The sequence below is a fragment of the Aotus nancymaae genome, unplaced genomic scaffold (genome assembly GCF_030222135.1).
Source record: "Aotus nancymaae isolate 86718 unplaced genomic scaffold, 86718_ANA_hifiasm-v0.15.2.pri h1tg000015l_0, whole genome shotgun sequence".
Lineage (NCBI taxonomy): Eukaryota > Metazoa > Chordata > Mammalia > Primates > Aotidae > Aotus > Aotus nancymaae.
In genome coordinates, this window is record NW_026988426.1 from 15564007 (window position 1) to 15584612 (window position 20606).

The 20606-nt window shown below is 35.3% G+C and overlaps 1 pseudogene; it reads right to left on the reverse strand.

Moving 5' to 3' along the window:
• Positions 1–11015: 11015 nt before the first annotated feature.
• Positions 11016–20291, reverse strand: LOC105723132 (tigger transposable element-derived protein 1-like; annotated as a pseudogene).
• Between the last annotated feature and the right edge of the window lie 315 nt (positions 20292–20606).

Below are 20606 nucleotides of genomic sequence, written 5' to 3' on the forward strand. Positions count from 1 at the left end.
ATGGTAACAATTTTTTAAACAATAATAATGGTGACCAAGTAAGTGTGAGACTGGGTCATTAAGGGGCGTTTGTTGGTCTGCTATTTCTTGCTAGCTCAAGGAGAATACCACTTTCTATTCCAAGAGCCCAGTGATTTTAATTGGGCACATCAGAAACATGTGGGAAATTTTTCCAAATGCAAGCACTCAAGGCACACCTTTAGAGCATCAGATTCAATTGGTTTGGTGTAAGGTTTGATCAATTTAAAAAAAATTTAAACTTATTAGAACATGAAGCTAGAGACTGCTGCTTACAAATCACTAGCCTAAAATACCCCGTTGTGTATTATTACTTGCTTTTTTAATTTTTCAGTATTCTAATACCTATGAATTGCTGTGTTTCCAGTGCTAAATTAACAGCTGGATATTTTAGATTCTATCTGATGAAATATTTTCATATGAGTTTTTAAGTGTCTTTTCATTTTCAGTAATTATCTAGTAAGTTCCTAGAAGCATAGACCCTAGTAATTTTGAATCTTTGATGGCAATTCATAGAGAGGTCATCAAATAGCTATTCTAAAGCTTAGAAACATGTGCTACCTAGATCTCAAAGGGTAAACTTGACAGTTTCTTAGGGAAATGCTTCTCCTTTGTTCTTGTAGGGGTCACTTCAGTGAATTACCTTAGACATGTTTTGTGAGTCAATAAAGTATTAATATCTATTTATTGTCCTTGTGGTAACTTCAGACATAAGTGAAGTAATTCAGTGGCACAGACTTTAGCTCGAGAGTGCTTCACTCTGAAAATGCAAAAGATGACCCTTTTGAGGATGTTTTACAGAAACTAATTTGACACGGTTGTTTCTGTTGTTATAAAATGTATTTATTTCAAGAAAATTAATCATACAGTTTATGCTCCAAGAGACAATGTTTAGGGAAGATGTGGTGTGGAAGAGGTGGGCATTAAGGAAGAGAAGAGAGAATGAACACTTGTCCGGGAACAGAATTATAAGGTCCTCAGTTTTAAGTGCATAGTAGTTTTGGAAGCTAATTTCCAAAACCTATACAAATATACATGACTTGTCCATAGGTTAGTGCCATTACTCAGGTTTGTCTCAGGTATTACGATGCTAACTCAAACCTTAGATATGAGACTATAACCCCTGCATATAGTATTTTGAAATCCCAAGGCAAGTGGATCATTTGAGGTCAAAAGTTTAAAACCAGCCCGGCCAATATAGTGAAACCCCGTCTCTACTAAAAATACAAAAAAAAAAAAAGAAAAAAATTAACTGGGTATGGTGTGGCTCATGCCTGTAGTCCCAGCTACTCAGGAAGCTGAGTCAGGAGAATTGCTTGAACCTGGGAGGCGGAGGTTGCAGTGAGCCAAGGTTGCACCACAGCACTCTAGCCTGGGTGACAGAGCGACGCTCCGTCTCAAAAAATCAAAACAAAACAAAAAACTATACAGCAACCAAAAAATATATAGTTCTTCACCACATGCTAATTACATTTATTCACTACTTCAGTAGTTTTATTTGCTGTGGGGGGTAACAGAGTATTTCTTTTAACTCTGTTGAAATCATGATTCATATAGTCTAATCACTGATAATATCTTGATCAAAAGCTTGCAACCACAAGTAAGTTATCACATCCTTTAAATGCTTTCATATATTATTATCAAGGGTATACCTACTGCAAAGCAGTATTATAAAACTGTCCTTCACATACGCCTTTCTTTTCATACTTCTAATAATTACTTCTACATTTTGCCCTTTCCTTTCCATATAAGAGAGCAAAAGAATCCTCTGGCAAACCCAGTTCCCGACTTAATGGTAGCGATGAAAGGGAAAAGACCAAAACCCAGAAATAATAAAGCCAGAACTCTTTTTACTAGGTTACAAGAAAAGGCTGGTAATACTCATATATTATATATGGAGGACAGCTTTTGCAATATGCATTGTACCAAAATGTTTTTGTCTTGCTTTAGTTCAAGTCCTCATAATCTGGGAAGTGTGATAAGTACTGTTTGGGTAACGGGTACTGGAGTCGGATGGACTTACATGTGAATCTTGAATTTACTAACTACTATCTGCATAAACTTGGACAGATTACCTCATCTCCCTAAACCAGAACCTTGAGTGATAAATGAAAATGATATTTCACTTACCAAGATATTATAAAGTTTAACTGAGATAATGCATAAATATACCATTACATTTGCATATTGAAAACAGTGAATAATAGTTACTACACCCACAACTAACAATACTAATAATAAACAATATCATCTGGACTATAGTTATGATTTCCTTAACTGCTTGTTTTTTATGCTTTTTGTCTTTAAACTTTCCTGATTATATTTCTTATTACTGTGAAAATGATTTTTCTAAAAGCCTAAATAATTTCCTTGCTTAAATACTTTGAATATTTTCTGACCAATTCTGTATTTTTGATGCTTAACCTTTTCTTTGCCACAAATATACAAGTATATAAATATTACCTGGAATACACACACACACACACACACACACACATGCAGATACACATCATAAATAAAAATAAAAATATGTTGGCAACCATAACTGGGTTGCTCAAATATAGAATGGGCTTTGTGGTTTTTCATTTATATTATTGCCTTCATATTCTCTAACTCTCTCTCCCTCTTCTATCTTCCCTCCCAATCCTATCATCACCATTCTGTCTCTCAGATTCTTTCTATTATCCTCATTCTCTCCCTATGATAAAGCATCCTTGTCATTAGGGTATATCAGGTTGGCTCCAATTTTAGTTATAGTCATTCCTGTGCTGATCACTGTGCCTGGAGGAACGGTTTAGCCTGATTGGCCAGGGATAATACAAATACCCATGTAGCTAGCAAGGTAGGGTACTGTGATCAGAAACTCCTAGGATAATAGGAGGTAGGAAAAGGCATTCTCTCAAATGAAGGCATTTCCTTCTATCAAAAAAGGCTAGAAATGGAATGGGTGGGGGAAATCCTGCCAACTTGATTTTAGCATACAGCGAGTGATACTGTATACATGTTAGATATTTTCATTTATAATCTTCAATAGAGAAGCTGAAATATCAGCTCTTTATTGCACAAAAGGTAATTGAATATGAATGACATAAGGATGAAGATGATGAATCTTCTCTAACTTACTAAAAAGTAAAAACAAAAACCATTAATTGTAGCACCACTCAGATATTAGTGTGTTGTGAGACTGCAGTGTGTTTCATGGTTGAAAACTTCAGAGTTGGAGGCTGAAGTCCAAATCATGGCACGTGAATTCCTGTAGGCGATGCTGCAGCCTTCTGTTTTAAACTGTTGTCCCATTATTTCTTATTCTGCTTGTAACCTACCCTCGTCCCAGCAGTTTATGTGACATCGTACTGTTGGCCCATATGGTTATTCATCGTAACTCTCTGATTTACACATGGAATTTATGTTCATTGTCATTGCTTCCTTGTAACCTGACATAGTGATTGACCAATAGTAAGTTCTGCATTCATATTATTAAATTACTTTGATGATCAGGAAATGACTATGATTCAGTACATGGGATGTTAACAGACTGAATATTTGGCTGTCATATAGGAGGCAAAAGGAATTCCTAGTAGAATGAGTAAAGTAAGGTGAGACTACTACAGAATGGTCAGGCTACAGATTTATTATTCTACTCTTATAATTGTGCTAGCAGAATGGTGTGTGAATGGGATCTGAAATGTAAATCTGGCCTTGGTCCAAATTCCCCTGAAATCTAGGGACTGCTGGCAGCCACAGATATTTGTTGCCTTTTTAGGCTGAGCTCTAAAGACTTGAAAATAGAGACGAAAATATAAATTCAGGAGTGTTTTGACACAACTCTTAGCTATATTTTGGTATGTTTCTTTCCATCGATCACATATAAATAATCATATACAAAACTGCAAATATCATTTTGTTAATTTTCAATATTTTTGTCTTGCAATCAACAGAGAAAAAAGCTATTATTTTGATGTAATGCAGATTTGAAGCTATAGATTGAAAATATTACCTCTTCTTACAGAAGTATGGTGGAAAATTCAAGTATTCTTATTTCAATCTAGCAGGATAAGCTTACCTGTCTTAAAAGTTCAGTTGTTTATTTTTAAAATATAGAGGTATGCATTCTCACTACTTTTAGCTTTTGCACTAAATTAATTAATTACCCTGGAATAGACTGAAATTTTTATTTAAACCCAACTTAAGACTTGTATAATCTTCAAGGTTCTTAATTGAAAATTAACAGCTCTTTCTTAAAACCAGTGTAGTACAAGCAGCAGCCATCTCAGTAGTGCATAATACTTATGGCATAATCTTCTCAACCCTTGCATAGACGTTAGGATTAGAAATAGCTTTCCAGTTTTAAGGTTCTGGAAAGGCCAGGTCATGTGGTGTCATTTGGAAAATGAATAAGTTGAGACTCCTAAATTTTGATTTCAGCTTCTGGTTCTGCCTTTAATCGAGCTTTATGAACCAAGAGGAATGAGTTAGCTCCTCCACAGTGTTAATTTTTCCTTGGTAACACTTAACAAATAATCCAGAAAATATTATATGTTGTATGTATACATGCATCAAAGTTATATATTGTTGTTAAAGTGTTCCACAAAAATATTGATGGCTTCATAGACGGCCTCAGTTCCGTCTTCTTAGATACAACCATTTTCAGCTCTTTTTAGTTATTTTATTGTTTATTGCCATTTCCCAAATTAAGTTATTCTGACAATGAATTTTCAATTTAAAGCGTTATCTATTATCGTTCCTCTATGTAGGATGAATATTTTGCTTTATTGCTTCCTCTATTTCTCCCACAACACATTTACTCTTATCCTCTCCCATTCTCCCAAAATATTCCCATCATAATTATGGCTGACTCAAATCCATTTCCTTTCCTACACAACATTTTCTTTAACAATTATGTTGATTTTGTTGTTGTTATTGTTATTGGCCTTGTGTATTCATTTGCTAGGGCTGCGATAACAAATTACCCCAGACTCAGTGGCTTAAAAAACAGAAATTTATTTTTCATATCTGGGGACTAGAAGTTCAAAGCAAGGTGTCAGCAGGCTTGGTTTCTTCTCAAGCCATTCTCCTTGGCTTGTAGATGTCTATCTTCTCCTTGTGTCTTTACATGGTCTTCCCTTTGTTCATGGTTGTGTTGAAATGTCCTCATGATATAAGGACAACAGTAACACTGAATTGGCGCCAACCCTAATGAGCTTGTTTTAACTTTAATTACCTCTTTAAAGACCCTATCACCAAACAGTCATTCTGAGATACTGGGCATTAGGACTTCCACATTTGATTCAGCCCATAACACTAAGTTTTTTATGTAATCCTTTGGAAATCCCAGGAGACTTGTCATGAATTATGCAAGTCTCCTCTCCAGATGCTCAGGCACATCAGCTATTCTGTCCATTTCATCTTCCTCCAAAAGCCTCTCAGAGAGTACACAGCTCTATGTAATCGGTACACAGCTGCCACGCTGGAATCCCTCCTGAGACCAGCCTGGAGATTACCTTCACTTCTCTGCTGGGGTCAATGGCATATTTCCTACAGACCAGGATTTCTTTCTTGATTTGCTCCTTCAGAGGAGCACGACCTCCAATAACTTTTGTAAAAAGGGGAGTATAGGATAACTAAGTTTTTAGACCCCACAAGTCTGAAAATATTTTATTCAACCTAGGAAATGATTAAAAGTTTGGCTAAGTATAAAATCATAGATTGGAATCATTTTTCTTCAGAATGTTGAGGCCATTGATCCATTATCTGCTAGCTTTGGGGTATTATTGAAAAATATGAAGAAAACTGAATTTTTATTTTATATATTCGACATGTTTTTATTTTCCCTCTCTCCCTTTCTTTCTTTGAAAGTTTTAAAAACAATTTTTTTTAAGGTCAGTTTTTTTAAAGTTTATGAGCAAGAGCCTCACTGAGGAGCATACCAACAATTACCTGCACTGATAATATTACATGATCATATTATGGTGATTCTCATCAGTAAATTTGGGTTCCTCATATTAGTACTTTTTTTTAAAGTCATTTGTTTTGTGCTAATCAGAATCCCCAAGCAAATCTCTAAAAATCTTCTGTTTTTCAGATAAAAGACCAATTATTACAATTCTAGATTTACAGGGAAAATAAGCTATGTATATTACCATTCACTTTACACATCATCATTAATCCTGCTATTTTCAGAAAGGTAACAGCACTGTTAATTGTGGTTGGTGTTACTGAAGCCTGATACCTCTGTTTTACCTCTGTCCAGAATTCAACTTAGACACTTTTACCAGGATACATGTGCAAAATGAAAGAGGACATGAGAATTCAAGTTTCTTTTATAGTCTTTCAAATTATTCTTAATTTTTCTTTTCTTTTGAGACAGTCTTGCTCTGTCACCCAGGCTGGAGTGCAGTGGCACCATCGGCTCACTGCAACCTCTGCCTCTTGGGCTCTGATGATGCTACTGCCTCAGCCTCCCAAGTAGCTGAGATTACAGGCATGTGCCCCCACATCCAGCTAATTTTTGTATTTTTAGTAGAGATGTAGTTTTATCATGTTGGCCAGGCTGGTCTTGAACTCCCGACCTCAAGTGATTCACCTGCCTCAGCCTCCCAAAGTGCGGGGATTACAGGTGTGAGCCACTGCACCTAGCCTATTCTTAAATGTTTAAGGCTCCTGCACAGCAAAAGAAACAATCATCAAAGCAAATAGACAACCTACAGAATGAGAGAAAATACTTGCAAACTATGCATCGAGAAGCAACTCAGGAGTGAAAAACCAAATACTGCATGTTCTCCTAAGTGGGAGCTAAGCTATGGATGTTTAAAGACATACAGAGTGGTATAATGGACATCAGAGACTCTGAATGGGAGACCGGGGGAATTAGGGACAAAAAACTACCTATTGGGTATAATGTACACTAACTTATCAGGTGATAAGTACACTAAAACCCCAGATTTCACCACTGTGTGATTCATCGATGTAATAAAAAATCACTTATACTGGCCGGGCGCTGTGGCTCAAGCCTGTAATCCCAGCACTTTGGGAGGCCGAGGCGGGTGGATCACGAGGTCGAGAGATCGAGACCATCCTGGTCAACATTGTGAAACCCCATCTCTACTAATACAAAAAAATTAGCTGGGCATGGTGGCGCGTGCCTGTAATCCCAGCTACTCAGGAGGCTGAGGCAGGAGAATTGCCTGAACCCAGGAGGCGGAGGTTGCGGTGAGCCGAGATCGCGCCATTGCACTCCAGCCTGGGTAACAAGAGCGAGACTCCGTCTCAAAAAAAAAAAAAAAAAAAAAAAAAAAAAACACTTATACTCCTAAAGCCATTGAAATTTAAATTTTTTTTAAAATTCTTAATTTTTATATTTTTTATTGTGGTAAAATGTACAAAACAAAATTTACCATTTAAATATTTTTAAGTATACAGTTCAGTGGCATTAACCACATTGTCGTACAAACATTACCACTATCCATTTCCTGAATATTTTAATTTTCCCAGCCTGAAACTGTGCCCATTAAACAATAAAATCTCAATTCCCCATTCCTACCAAGTCCCTGGCAGCCACCCTTCTACTCTCTGTATGATTTTGACTACTTTAGGTAAATTATGTAAGTGGAATCATGTCATATTTATCTATTTATGACTGGCTTATTTTAATTAGCATAATGTCTTCAAGGTTCATCCATGTTTTAGCAAGTGTTAGAATGTCCTTCCTTCATAGGCATAATAATCCATATATAGGTAACACACACTTGGTGTTACACATTTTGTTTATCCATTCATCTATTGTTGGACAAGTAGGTTGCTTCCATCTTTTGACTATAGTGAATTATGTTGCTATAAATATAGGTGTACAAAAATCTATTCAAGTCACCGTTTTTAGTACTTTTGGGTATATATCCAGACATAGAATTACTGGATCACTTGGCAATTTATTTCCATTTTTATGAGGAAATACTATACTGTTTTCCATAGTGCCTATACCATTTTACCTTCTCCAACAACAATGAATAAGTGTTACAATTTCTCTACATCCTTGTCCACACGTTACTTTCAATACTTTTTTAATATTGTTAGTGTGTGTGAAGTGATATGGTAGGTTTACAACTTGCATTTTGCCAATGATTAGATATATTAAGCATCTTTTTCTGTGTTTATTGGTCATTTGTATATCTTCTTTGGAGAAGTCTATCCAATTCCCATGCCCATGGGAATTTTGTTTTGTTGTTGTTGAGTTGTAGAAGTTCTCTACGTATTTTGGATATTAACCCCTTATCAGATATATAATTTGCAAATATTTTCACATTCCATGGTTACTTTTTTACTTTATTCATAGTTTTCTTTTTTGAAGAAAAGTTGTAAAAATTGATGTATTACAATTTGTCTATTTTTCTGTCACCTGTGTTTTTGGTGTCATATTCAAGAAATTGCTGCCAAGTCCAATGTCATGAAGATTTTCTGTTTTCTAAGAGTGTGATAGTTTTAACTCCTACATTTAGGTCTGTGATACATTTTGAGTTAGCTTTTATAAATGGGGTAAGGTGAGGGTACAACTTCATTATTTTACAAGTGAATATCCAGTGTTCCTAGACCTATTTGTTGAAAAGGCACACCTTTCCCCCATTGAATGGTCTTGTACCCTTGTCAAAAATTATTTGACCATATATAAAGAATTTATTTCTAAGATCTCTAATTTATTTTATTGGCCAATACGTCTGTTTTTATGTCAATATCATACTGTTTTGCTTATTGTAGTTTTGCAGTAAGTTTTGAAATAAGGAAGCGTGAAACCTACAACTTTCTCCTTTTTCAAGACTGTTTTGGCTATGCAAGTTCCCTTCTTAAGATTCTATATATATTTTAGTATCAATTTTTAATGCAAAAAATGTTATTAGAGTTTTAGTAGGAATTGCATTGAATCTGTAGATAGTGTTGGGTAGTACTGACATCTTAAAAATACTGTTTTCCAGTCATAAAGTTTTTTTATTTGTTTCTTCTTTAATATACTTCAGCAACATCTTATAGTTTTCAGTGTATGAGTCTTTTTAGTTCTTGGTTAGGTGTATTTCTAAATATTCTAATTTGTATTGCTATTGTAAATGAAATTACCTTAATTGCCTTCTCAGAGTATTCTTGTTTCCTGCTGAGAAATTCACTGTTAATATATAGAAATACACTTATTTTTGTTTATTAATTTCGTCTTTTGTATTTTGTATGTTGAAGTTGTGTTTATGCAACTTTGCTAAATTTTTTATTAGTTCTAAAAGATGTTTTTGCAAAATCTGTAATATTTTCTACTTAGATTATGTTGTCTATGAACAGAGATAATTTTCCTTTTCCTTTATAATTTGGCTGTCTTGATTTCTTTTTCTTTTCTAATTGCTCTAAGACTTCCAGTACTATGTTGAATAAAAGTGTTAAAAATGGGAATTATTTTATTGTTCCAGATGTTTGAGGAAATACTTTCACTCTTTTGGCAGAGTATGATGTTCTCTATAGACTTTTCATAGATGACATTTATTATGTTGAAGTAGTTTCCTTGTATTCCCAGCTTGTTGAGTGTTTTTTTTTTTTTTTATCATGAAAGGGTGTTGAATCTTGTTGAAGGTTTTTCATTTGAGATGATTATATGGATTTTCCCCCTTCATTCTGTTAATCTGGTATAGAACGTTTGTTGATTTTTGTATGGTGAATCATTCTTGTATCCCAGGAATAAATCTAATTTGGTCATAATATATAATCCTTTTAATATGCAGTTAAACCTGGTCGGCTAGTGTTTACTTGAGGATGTTTGCCTCAATATCATTAGTAATATTGTTTTGGAGAGTTGTTTCTGATAGCTAGTTTGTCTGGACCTGATATGATGTTAATGCTGGCCTCACTATCTAAATTGGGAAATATTCCCTTCTCTTTAGTTTTTTAGAAGAGTTTGAGAAGAATTGTTGTCAATTCTTCTTTACATTTTAGAATTCACTAGTGAATCGGTCTGGTCCTGAGTTTTTCTTTGTCAGGAAGCATTTTATTCTGATTGCATGTCTATGCTAGTTTTCAGTCTATATGTATTTTTTATAGCTTCATGATCAGTCTTAACAAGTTGTATTTCTAGGAAACTGTCCATAATATTTAGGTTGTCCAATTTGTTGGCATGCAATTTTTCAAAGTACTTAAAATGTTTTTTTTAATTTCCATAGAAGGAGTAGTAATATTGCCCCTTTCATTTCTGATTTTATTTATATTTTTTCTTTTTTCTTAGTTAATAGAGCTTAGGTTTTGTCAATTTTGTTACTCTTTCAAAGAACCAACTCTTGATTTTGTTAATTTTCTTTATTGATATTCCATTTTATTTATCTCTGCTCTCATATTTATTATTTCCTTTTTTCTGCTACCTTTGGGTTTAATTTGCTCTTCTTTTTTTAGTTCTTTAATGTATAAAGGTAGGTTGTTAATCTGAAATATTCATTTTAATGTAAGTATTTACAAGTATAAATGTCTCTCTCAGCACTACTTTTTCTACGTCCACAGGTTTTTTATGCCATGTGTTCATTTTTATTGTCTCAAGGCCTTTTCCAATCTCTTTTCTGATTTCTTCTTTGGCCCGTTGGTTGTTTAAGTGTGTTTAATTTCCACCTACTTGTCGACTTTCTAGCTATACTTCTGTTGTCAATTTCTAGTTCTACTGTATTGTGATTGTAAAAATACTTGGTATAATTTCAGTCTTTTTACGTGTATTAAGACCGGTGTGTAGCTTAACATATGGTCTACCCCAGAGGACATGTCATGTGCACTTAAGAAACATATACACAGACATACCACATTTTATTATGTTTCACTTTATTGGGCTTCACGAATAAAGTGGTTTTTTTTGCAAATGGAAAGTTTATGGCAGTCCTTTGTAGAGCAAAACTGTTGTCATTTTTACAACAGCATGTGCTTGCTTCATGTCTCTATGTCAAATTTTGGTAATTCTCACAATATTTCATACTTTTTCATTTTAATTGTATCTGTTATGCTGATTTGTGATCAGTGATCTTTGTTGTTACTATTGTAATTGTTTTGGCGGTGCCATAAACCATGCCCATATAAGATGGCATGCTTAATTGATAAATGTTATGTGTATTCTGACTGCTCCACTGACCAGCTGTCCTTGATGTCGATGTCTGCTGACTGATCAGGGTGGTGGTTGCTGACGGTTGACATGCCTGTGGCAATTTCTGAAAATAAGACAGCAAGATAGCTTGCCCCATTGTTGGATTTTCTACAGAATTTTTATCTGTAGCATGCCGTGACATTTGATAGCATTTTACCCACAGTAGAACTTACTTCAAAATTAGAGTGAATCCTCTCAAACTCTGCCACTGCTTTATCAACTAAATTTATGTAATATTCAAATACTTTGTTGTCAATGTTCACAGTATCTTCACCAGGACTAGATTCCATCCAAAAATACCATTTTCTTTGATTATTCATGAGAAGCAACTCCTCATTTGTTCAGGTTTTAAGATTGTAGGAATTCAGTCACATTTTCAGGTGCCATTTCTAATTCCAGTTCTCTTGCTACTTCCACCTCATCTGCAGTTATTTCCTTCACTGAAATCTTGAACCCCTTAAAGTCATCCATGAGGGTTGGGATCAATTTATTTCAAACTCCTATTAATGTTGATATTTTGACCTCCTCCCATGAATCACAAATGTTCTTAATGGCATCTAGGATAGTGAATTCTTTCCAGAAGGTTTTCAATTTACTTTGCTCACATTCATCAGAGGAATCACTGTCTATGGCAACTATAGCCTTACACAATATAGTTTTTAAATAATAAAACATGAAACTCGAAATTACTCCTTGATCCATGGGCTACAGAATAGATACTGTGTTAGCAGGCATCAAAACAACATTCATCTCCTTGTTTGTCTTTATCAGACCTCTTGGGTGACTAGGTGAATTGTCAATGAGCAGTAATATTTTAAAGGAAGCTTTTTTCTCTTTTTCTGAGCAGTAGGTTTCAGTAGTGGACTTAAAATATTCAGTAAACCATGCTGTAAACAGACGCACTGTCATCCAGGCTTTGTTGGTTCATTCATAGAGCACAGGCAGAGTGCATTTAGCATAATTCTTAAAGGCCCTAGGATTTTCAGGGTGCAAAATGAGTACTGGCTTCAGTGTAAAGTCACCAGCTGCATTAACCCCTAGCAAAAGAGTCATCTTGTTTTTGGAAGCTTTGAACCCAGGTATTGACTTCTTCTCTCTAACTATTAAAGTCCTAGATGGTATCTTCTTCCAATAGAAGGCTGTTTTCACCTATACGGAAAATCTGTTGTTCAGTGAAGCCACCTTCATCAGTGAGCTTAGCTAGATCTTCTGGATTCGTTGCCACAGCTTCTACGTCAGCACCTGCTGCTTCACCGTGCACTTTTATGTTATGGAGACAACAACTTTTCTTAAACTTCGTGAACTAACATCTGCTAGCTTTAATCTTTTTTCTGCCACTTCTTCCCCTCTGTCAGTCTTCACAGAATCAAAGAGAGTTAGGGCCTTTCTCTGGATTAAGCTTTGGTTTAAGGGAATGTTGTGGCCGGTTTGATCTTCCATCCAGATCACTAAAACTTTCTCCATATCAGCAATAAGGCTGTTTTGCTTTCTTATCATTTGTGTATTCACTAGAGCAGCACTTAGAATTTTCTTCAAGAACTTTTTCTTTGCGTTCAAAATTTGGCTGTTTGGGGCAAGAGGCCTACCTTTTGGCCTATGTCAACTTTCAGCATGCCTTCCTCACTAAGCTCAGTTATTTCTAGCTTTTTATTTAAAGTGAGAGTCCCATGACTCTTTCCTTACTTGAATGCTTAAAGACTGTTCTAAGTTTACTACTTAATATTATTGTATTTCAGGGAATAGAGAGGTTGGAGGAGAGGCACAGAGGCTTATTGAAGGCACTTATGCACATTAGTATATTTTAGCAATAAAGTATTTTTAATTATGTACATTTTCTTTTAGACAAAACGTTATTGCATACTTAACTAGACAACGGTATAGCATAAACATTTAAATGCACTGAAAAACAAAAAAAAATTATGTGACTTACTTTATTGGGAAGGTCTGGAGTGAAACCCACAGTATCTCTCAAGTATTCCTATATTCTTCTGTTGTTAGACTATTCTGTATATAGTTTTGGTCCAATTGGCCTATAGTGTTTCATCTTATTCCCTCATTAATCTTCTAGCTGACTGCACTATTACTGAAAATGGGATATTGAAACCCTCTATTATTATAGAACTTTCTCTTCTTCCCTCAATACTGTCAATGCTTGTTTCATATATTTAGGAGGTTACATGTTGAGTGTATATATTTTATGATTCTTATATCATCTTGGCAAATTGACCCTTTGGTCATCACATCCTTTGTATCTTTAAGAATTTTGACTTATGGCTATTTTTGCCTGATATTAGTATAGCCACCCCTACTTTCATTTGGTTACTATTTGCAGAGAATATCATTTTCCATCCTTTCACTTTCAATCTATGCATGTCTTTATGTTAAAGTGAATCTCCTATAGATACCATATAGTTAGATAGTATCAGTTCATTCTGTCAATCTATAACTTTTGATTGGGAAGTACAATGAAATAAATTGTGTCCCCTCCCAAAAAATCCATATGTTGAAACCTCAACCCTCTTTGTGGAGGTATTTGGAGATAGGCCCTTTGGAGCTAATTTGGTCATCAGAGTAAAGCCCTCGTAAAAGGATTGTTACCCTTAAAGGAAGAGACGCAAGACATCTCTCTCTCTTTCTCTTCCTTGGTCTATGTGCACAATGAGGAAGGGTCATGAGATGCCACAGATAGAGAAGTTGACCATCTGCAACTTGAGGAGAGAGCCTTCCATAGGAACAATATTGGCTTGCTCCCGTGGTCTTGGACTTTCCAGCCTCCAGAACTGTGTGAAAGTTCATTTCTGTTGAAAACACCTAGTCCATGGTATTTCCTGTTATAGTAGCCTGAACAGACTAAAACAGAAACTGATACCATGGAGTCATGTACTAATGGAACAAATACTTTAAAATTTAGAAACAGCTTTAAAGCTTTGTAATGAGGAGAGGCTGGAAGTGTTTCAAGGGGCATGCTAGTAAAAGCTGTATCGTCATGAAGGGATTTTTTTAAAAACTTTTAGTTTCAGGGTACATGTGAAGGTTGGTTATATAGATAAATTGTGTGTCACAGGAGTTTAGTGTACATATTATTTCATCACCCAGGTAATAAGCATAATACTGAATAGGTAGTTCTTGGATCATCAGTCTCCTCCCACCCACTATCCTCAAGTAGCCCTGGGTACATATTGTTCCCTTCGTTGTGTCCATATGTACTCAACGTTTAACTCCCACTTACAAGTGAGAACGTGGTGGTGTTTGTCTGTTCCTGCATTAGTTTGCTTAGGATGATGGCCTTCAGTCCATCCATTCTTTGCTGCAAAGAACATGATCTTGCTCTTTTTTATAGCTACATAGTATTCCAGGGTGTCTGTGTACCACATTTTCTTTATCCAGTCTACTGCTGATGGGAATTTAGGTTGATTCCATGTGTTAGCTATTGTGAATAATGCTGCAGTGAACATATGCATGCATGTCTCTTTATAGTAGAATGATGCATATTCCTTTCAGTATATACCCAATAATGAGATTCTAGGTCTAATGATAGTTCTGTTTTATGTTCTTTGAGAAATCACCAAACTACTTTCCACAGTGGCTGAACTAATTTACATTCCCACCAGCAGTGTATAAGCATTCTGTTTTCTCTGCAACCTCTCCAGCATCTGTTATTTTTTGACTTTTTATTAATAGTCACCATAATGCGATCTTAAAAAGTGATTCTGGGAGAGCTCAGGAACAAAAGTAGAGAGCTAGAGAAAACGCCTCTATCTTCTTAGAGAATATGTAAATAATCATGAGAAGAATGTTGGTAGATATATGGATGGTAAAGGTCATTCTGATGAGTTTTCAAATGAAAATGGGGGACATATTATGGGATATTGGAGAAAAGGCCATCCTTGTTATAAAGCGGCAAAGAACTTGGCTGAATTGTGTAAGTGGTTGAAAATACAAGAAAGAGAGAAAAATGAAAAGAATAAGGAAAGAAACTTGGATTTTAAGCACTAATTATCTAAGTCCCATTCTTTTTAGGATGAAAGACTCTGAAATCAGGAGCCTATATTAAAAGTGAGAATCAACCAACTATAATTGAAATTGGAAAAACAAACATTGCAAGGAAATACATCATTCATCAACTCCCTTACACAGAGATGACAACTTAATGGACATTTTTTAAATGCCTTTTCAAATGTAAAACCTTAATTTTTAAGTTAAATTTCAATTTCTGATAAAAAGCAGCCTTACACAAACTATATTAGAGATAAGAGGATATGATGTTTACATTAAGGCATCTTTTAAAATGAGACATAGGTTACATTCTCTAATGATAGTGATAGCTTGTAACTGGAGTACCTTTGAAGTCATCTGTTGAAACAAGTTACAATATGTTTCTTGAGTAGTAACTATTTTATTTATTGGCATAATAGTAATTATTCAGCTATGTTAAATTCTGTTCAATATATTACTTATTATAAAATTCTGAAAGTAATAGTAATTAGTATTCAGAGGATGTTAAAGTAAGTTAACCCACATTGGTATTAGAGTAAGTAACTTGATTAGATGGCATGTTACCTATTACCTTAATTATACTGCTTATTGATGTTATGCCAAAATTTCTCCTCTTTTATCAATTGAAATACCTACACCACAATTACTCTATACAATACCTAAAACCGGTATCTTTCCTCAGTGGTGCGGTGCCTCTTGACAGTGTGATAACATGCCTCTGTGAGTTCTGGCAATCTGCCATAAAGCATTGCTATTTGCAAAAGGAAAAATCTTGTCTCTTGGTGTGTCTATGTATATCTTTACGCTCGAAAGCAGAGAATCATTTACATATGCTTATGCCAAGCTAAAATACTCACGGGCTGTTTTGAGGTTTCAGCGTGTAAAAAAAAAAAAAAATACTGATCAACATGGAGGGGAAAAATACTTTAAAACACGATGCTTCTTGAAATATTTCCTAAAATGGACCTGGTTTGTCTTGAAAATTATGCCACTTCCAGGCTTGACAGAAAATGTCATTTGACACATGAACATCTATCCCATCACATAAACTTGTACCTCTGGCGTTCGTGTCTTTTTTTATTGGTAAAATTTCAATTAAGGAAGGAATGTTTGCTTTCGCAAAAGTTTCTAATCTTTTCAAACATTTAAGCAAAATATGGTCTGTTAGGGTCGGACCCTTTTTGTGCCCATCAGGGGAAGTTAGGGTGCTTTCTTTTCTCAAATTGATTTTTGCATATGATTTACAATGTAGAGAGTAGTAGTAATAATTAGTTTCCAAATGTGTGCTGGAAAGAGAAGGGGAGGGAGGGAGAGAGAGATGGCAATTTAAAATAAATCACAGAAATAGAACTTGAAAACTTTGCTTTGGAATCTAGGTTCCACTGTTGCTAATGCTCCACAGGGAGCCTATTCTGGCAAAGTATAAAAAAAAATTAATTTCTCAGTTTTCACTTTTATTATCTTTTCATTATGAAAATGTTCAAGTATGAATAAAATTAGAGAGATTACACAATCAACTCCATAACATATCATCTGAATGCAACCGCTGTGGATATTTTTCCATATTCGCTTCAACACTTTTTTGTTCTAACATGATCTAAAGCAAATCCCATATCATAAGGACACATCACCCCTAAACACTCCGATATGTGTCTTTGAACATCAGAAAATGTTTGTACCTATCAGTGAGTTTTGATTTTCATACTCCAAACTTAATTTTGATTTTTTTTAAACTTCAGTGCATTTGACTCTGCAACTATTTTTTCCTTAAAGTTCTCTACCTGTCTCTCTTTTCTAATTATTTTGCCTTCTTCCTCCTGGCCAATCTTTTTTGGTCTCATTCATATGTTCCTCTCTGCTGATCTCTGCCCATGGACACACATTTTAATTATGTCATAAATCTGAGTTTCCTCCTCCAACATCCATTTTATAGCGGGGCTTAGTATAAGAACTATTCGCAGAGCAATAAGAACTTTAAAAATTGACAAAAAAAAAAAATAACAGAGTTACTTCCTTCCCTTAATGTAGAACCTTGCAAGTACAACAGTGCTTCCATATAAATTCTTATGCTATACATTCTCCTTATTTGTGCATATTGTTTCATCTATACTCTCGTATCTCCATAATGCTATCCTCCAGATCATAATGCTCTTCTGGGCTTTGGGATGCAAAAAAATTCAACTACCTCTTAAGCACTTAACACGTGGACTTAGATATGACATACAAACGTCCAATTCAATTAAGCATTCCACATGGTTGTTTTTCATCCTGTTCACCAAAACTGCTCAATTCTGTTCTCCACCTCAGAGAAAGGCACCATCATGAGAAGCATTGCCCAAGCCAGAGATAAGGATTCATATGCTCCTCTTTCATATTCCACATACGTTTTAGCTGATACAGAACCAATGTCTGCTTCTAAATACACCTCCAGTCCATGTACTACTTCAGTTAACACTAGAACTACCTCTGTGCAGAACTGCATCTCTTACCCACCTCTAAGAGGATGGTCTAGCTGCCAGCATGCCCATCAATACACCTTCTTCTTGCCACAGTAATCTTGTTAAAAAATCCAGCATGACCACATGCCTCCCATTTTCAAACCTCCATTGGTTCTTCAGAAACTTCCAAGCAAAGTGTATACACATGTTTCGTCCTCATCTCTCACTACTCCCCAAGCCTCCTTGATGACCTTCAGAACCTCAGGGCTTTCAGGCTTCTCAATTTGTTGCTTCCACTGTTTGAAATGTCCCTTTCCTTCCTCCTTGTGCTTTACTTCAGCATTCAACTCTGCTGACACCCCCTTCTGGAAAAACTCAGGTTCCCCAGTCTGTATTTTGTGTCCTCCTCCTGTGCTCCCTTGGAACTTTGCACAGACCTCTGCCCAACCTCCTATCGCACTGCACTTCAATTATTGCTTTGCCTTGACTTTCTTCTATAATCTAGAGCAAGTTCCTTGAGGGTAAGAACCGTGACTTATTAGTATCTGTCCGTCTATTTGGAGTAGAGGGCAGGAACATTGTAAGCATTCAGTGAGTGAATAAGTAACTGAATGATCAGGATCACAGGAAATGCTACATAAATTCACTCTAATTGTTACTTTATCTCATGTCTAAGTCAGTGTAAACAGACAATAGTGAAAAGGGGAAAAACATTCCCAGCCTAAAAAGTAAGAATTTTGGAAATGATTGCCTGTATATGTAATGTTTTAAAGAATCACTTTTTTTTCAATTATTAATGTAAGCCTAAAAAATCTGAAAACCAAAAAAAAGACTACAAAGTACCGTCAATCAGAGATAATAACTACTGAAATATATAGACAAATATAATATGTGGACTAAATTATTTCTCCAAAGCTTTTCAGACTTTGCAGTATCATTAAATATTCTTCAAAAATGTGAGTTTAATAGTGGTACAGTAATCAATTTAAAAACATATAACTGTACATATAATAATACATAAAACATATACTGTATAAAACATAAAACAACATAGAATTTATTATTATGTATAATATATAATTAAATAATGTACGGGACACAATAAAATATAATTTAAAAATTATATATTCCTGTAATTTTTCTCTTAATATAAAACTACTTCTTTCACTAAGTGCAACTAGAAGTTGTTCAGAAAATAACTGGCATCTTTACTTTCTGAAGCTTATTTATAAATCCTATAAAATAAAAAAAAAATTTTAATAGCACGAAGAAAAAAATGATTCACGAAAAACAGATGATAGCTCTGTTACTCTGAAAAAATTAACCTAAATCAACCTGCAGTGGTTTGCTTGTGGCTCCCAAAAGATAGGACAACTTGGAATCTCAGAATGTGACCTTATTTAGATTAGTTCTCTATAGATGTAATTAAATCTGAAAATAAGCCCATCCTGGAATTAAGGTGGACCATAAATCCGGGGGCTGGTATCCTTTATAAAAGAAAGGCAGAGCGGGATTTGACCCAGAGACACGGAGGGGAGAAGGCTGTGTAAAGACAGAGACAGAGTCTGCACTTAATGCTGCCACAAGCCAAGAAACGCCAGGAATCCACAGAAACTGAATGAGACAAGGAATAGTTTTCCTCTAGAGACTTCACCAAGACAGTGGTTCTGCCAACACCTTGAATTCTGACCTGTATCCTACAGAACCATAGAGCATAGATTTCTGTTGTTTTAAGCCACCCAGTTTGTGGTAATTTGTTACAGCAGCCTTAGGAAACTAAACATAGCTGAAAGTACTAAAATGCTGCGCCTCAGATATTTTCAATGTGTACATTACGCCTGACTCCTTAAATCATCACAGCATCAGAAACAAGAAAAGAATAAAAATTGCATACATAACCTAAAAATTTATTTTTAAAGAATCTGGCTAGTAATTAAGAATAATTTAGTAAAATTAATGTACATTTGAAAAACAAATGAAATTACTTATTTTGAAATTATTTTGTGACTTTTTTTCCTTGACACAAAAACGTAGTAGAATGTCTTGATGGGGTTTGCGGGGGAGGAGGAGAAATATTCTTTCCCTATGTGCAATAGTTATTTTTTTCCCCCAGATAAAATAGTCACAAACTGAACTCAAATGTGATTATTCAAATGGTAAACACCAGCAAGAGAGAGGTGCCAGGCTGGGGAAAAAGCTATTGAGGTAAATTGCTTGTGCTACTGGAGAGAGTGAAAGCTACTCAGAATACTTCGTGTGCCAGAGATGAGACTTAAAAATGAAATACACCTTTAAGCATAACTTAAAATAAATAGTTTGTGTTCCTGCTGAAGGACTCTGGAGGAATATTACTGTAACAAATTGCTATATTTAATTCTTGGACAGCAGCCAGGTATAGGTCAGACATGAAATTTTTCTATTAAAATAACCACTAGCAAGGGAAAAACACACCCTCATGCCTAGAGACACACATACACACATCTCATACTGTATGTAACCCAATGGTCATAATTTCACAGTGACCAGACAGGAAACGTGTGACAAAAAGCATACAGAGTCTCTTGACTAGTGAGTAATAATAATAAGGTACCAAAGATTACTGACATTCCTGTAACACATATTTCCCCACGAACAGCTGACGGCTGTCTTATGCTGTAATATTTCTGAGCATTCAGCTTCCGAGAGTTCAGCTGCCCCATGTAGCTTGTGGAATTCAGCCAGAACTAACATGCTGCCACCCAGGGAATCCAGAAGAACCCAATCCCTGGTAGGCGATCCTGCCTCCTAGCAACCCTCCTGCCATTACATGTGACCAAGCTCACTCCGGAGGGCTAATGTAGCAGACACGAGGGGCTAGTTACTGATTGAAAATGGAAATCAGAGTGATTCAACTGCCGCCTTTCTTTCTTTTTCTGTGTAAACTGAGATGATTTAGTTGAATTAAATAGCATAGGAAGCAATCTGCTGCTATCACCTGCACTGTTTTTGTTATAGGAATGACTATCAATGGTTAT